This window comes from Pteronotus mesoamericanus, unplaced genomic scaffold (genome assembly GCF_021234165.1).
Source record: "Pteronotus mesoamericanus isolate MK-2021 breed Mesoamerican mustached bat unplaced genomic scaffold, CSHL_Meso_final contig_33, whole genome shotgun sequence".
Taxonomy (NCBI): domain Eukaryota; kingdom Metazoa; phylum Chordata; class Mammalia; order Chiroptera; family Mormoopidae; genus Pteronotus; species Pteronotus mesoamericanus.
In genome coordinates this window covers 8685024-8688380 of record NW_026555135.1, presented here as the reverse complement: position 1 = coordinate 8688380, position 3357 = coordinate 8685024, and the positions used below count along the sequence as shown (strand labels likewise).

Genomic DNA, 3357 nt, shown 5'->3' with positions numbered 1-3357 from the left:
GGTTTCCAGGGACTGGTGGGTGAGGGGAGAAGGGAAGTTGTTATTCAATAAGTATAAAGTTTCTATTAAGCTAAATGAGTAAATTCTACAGATGTGCTATACAGCATAGTCCCTTTAACAACACTGTATAGTGTACTTCAAAATTCTTTGAGAGGTGGATATATCATTCTTACCACCAATAAATAAATATGTTTTCTGCCACCATCTTGGTTCTGCGATCCCACACACAATGCCCAGTGAAGCCACAGAAACCGCCCCTGCTGCAGAACAGGAGTTGCCACAGCCCAGGCTGAGACAGAGTCTGAAACAGGATCTGAGAGTGGTGAATTAGTATCACAGCTTAAGGAACAAGATTCCACACAGGCAACCACAAAGCAAGCCCAGCTGGCGGCAGCAGCTGACATCAGTGAAGAACCTGTCAGTAAAGCAAAACAAAGTCAGAGTGAAAAGAAGGCATGGAAGTCTGTGGCCAAACTGGACATTTGACATATTACAGGGGTTACTAGAGTAAATATCTGGAAATCTAAGAATATCCTCTTAATCATCACAAAACCAAACAAGAGCCTAGCCTCAGGTACCTATATAGTTTAGGAGGAAGCCAAGATCGAGGATACATCTCAACAAGCACAGCTAGTAACTGCTGAGAAATTATGGTGAAGCTGTCTCAGACATTCGAGAAAACTCATGGATTCCAACTGTACAAGAGGAGAGTGAAGAAGAAGCAGCTCCTGAAACAGATGTGGAAGTGAGGACATAGAATTGGTCATGCCACAAGCAAATGTGCTGGCAGCAATGGCAGTCTAAGGCCTGAAGAACAACAGGAATGATATTGTAAATGCTATAAATGAATTAACAAAGTAACTATCTGAAAATGATCTTTTTTTTGTATTTCAAAAGTGTAACTGCAGTTTGGTTTGAAATTTGTACTTTTTCTATTATTAATAAAGTTATGGTTTCTTGTGGGCTGAAAATATAAATAAATGTAGTAAATGAAAAATGATAATGGAACAGTTTATAGTTAAATTTGGAAGAAAAAATTTCTCAAAAATTCTAGGTCAAGCTAAAATTCTTTCATATACAACAACAAAAGATATTTTGAAATATGTAAAGTTTCAAAAAGTATGTCACCAATATACAATCCTAGGGAAAATCACTTTTAATACACATGTAAGCCTAATAAAATATATATAAAAATTAATAAATAAAACATGGCAATATCTCTGTATGAAAGAATATTATATTAGGAAAGTGTTAATCATAAAGCACAAAATGAAAATCAACACTGTAATTGTCATAAAATTGAATATAAATGTAATAAAATAAAATGTTAATGGTAATAAGAAATCACATTCCATAAAAAAGAATTAATTTTACAAAGGCGCATTCATGGGACTTGGAACAAGAAAATAAATAAAGTACTATTGGTCTTGATTTTATTTTAGAAAATAAGTCAAATCCTATTCTGAAAAATGGAACCCACTAGTAAAATTAAAAAGAATAATTATCTTTCACATAATTATAGAAGTTAAGAAGTAAGCATATAGGTTCTACATGGCAAATAACAAGAAGCAAAGGCAACAAAAAAGAAATACAAAATACAAAACTGAGAACATAAAACAAAGTGACAGAATTAAGGCTGCACATAACAGTGATAACAGTAAAGGAAATTGCTTTAAACTTTTCTGTTAATCAGAAGGAAATATTCTCAGGATTCTTTCTGAGAATGTCAAAACTAAATCAAATTTTAAAATACTTAAAGAAAATGACATAAAATATTTCAAGTGAAAGGATGGATAAAAGTTCACCATACAAGGAAAAACAGAAAGCAATCAAGAATGAAAATGCTAGTTGCAAACAAAGAAGCATTTAAGGCAAAGCTCAATAGCTAAGATGAATAGGATTTTTTTATAATTCTAAAGTAGGCACTCAATGATGCAAACCAAAAGGTATTAAATCTGTATGTATTAAATAATAACACCTCAAAATATCTCAAGTAAATATTAATAAAATAATTCATAATAGAAAAGTATACAAAATATATAAATATGTATGTATTTAAAATACTGTATAAGTACCTTAATATTCATTAACATTTAAGTTAACATGTACTAAAGTTTTTATAGGAATTATCACTTCATTGTTTTATTTAATAGAGAGGAGAAGGGAGGGAGAGAGAGAGAGAGAAAGAAACATGGATGTGTGAGAGATATATTGATCAGTTGCCTGTAGCACACCCCCAACTGAGGATATGGTCTGCAACCCAGGCATGTGCCCTGACTGGGAACTGAACTGGTGACCTTTTGTTTCACAGGCCAGCACACAGTCCACTGAGCCAAACCAGCCAGGGCATTACTTCATTACCTATGCTACCACTGAAAGGTAAATTCACTTATAAACTATTTTATCTCTCCTTTTTTGACTACAGAAAGAATAACTTCACAACCTTTGCATTTACCCTACCTTTTATTAGGGAGAGTAAACTAAGTAAACAAATTTTTATGTCATAAGAACATCAATATATACTTTATCTTTACTTAGATGTACCAATTAACATAATTCCAACCTGCCATGTCTTCATGTCTTCTCTCTCCTTTCCCTGTTTCCTTTCTCTCTCTACCCCCCGTCTCATTTTTCCCTCTGAACCATTCAAAACTTAAACTTCGTATTTCATCACTAAATGCTTCATAAATACTTCATTATGCATATTCTAACAATAAGAACATTCTCTTACAAAGCTAAAATACCGTAATAAGACCTAAGAAAATAAGGACTTTTAAAATGCTATTTAATGCAAACTCCATTTGTAAGACCTTCACAATCTGATAATTTTCCCAGAGAAATGTTCTATAGCTTTCTTGCTCCCAATTCAGGATCTAATCAATATTTACACATAACATTCAGTTATTGGTGTCTCTAAGTTAAAAAGAACTTAACTTTTAAAAAGTTCATATTAGTCATATTAGCATGTCCCACATTCTGGATTTGTCTAATTTTTACTAGTGAATAGATTTAGGATAAATATTTTGGCAAGAAAGCTACAAAGGTGATTGCATACTTCTCATTACATTATACCAGGAGGCACTATGATGTGAGACAAACTCTAATATGGACTAACATTTTTCTTTCTAAAGACCAAATTTTAGAATGCCACATTTTATATCATATTATTCCAAGGTTCTTCCATGTAGGTTTATCTCATAATTCATTTTATACATGGGATTGCATGTTGTTTAGGAGTCTGTGGCATTCTTTAACTCTTGCCTGGAAAGAAACTTTGACTTTGTAATCACATTTTTAATAAAAATCTAACTGCTTTTAAATACCTCGTTCAGTAGGGAAGCCAGTTTCATACACCTT

General features: G+C 32.7%; 1 pseudogene; it reads left to right on the top strand.

Annotated features, from left to right (window-relative positions):
* Positions 1 to 229: 229 nt before the first annotated feature.
* Positions 230 to 861, top strand: LOC129072693 (nascent polypeptide-associated complex subunit alpha-like; annotated as a pseudogene).
* Positions 862 to 3357: the final 2496 nt, after the last annotated feature.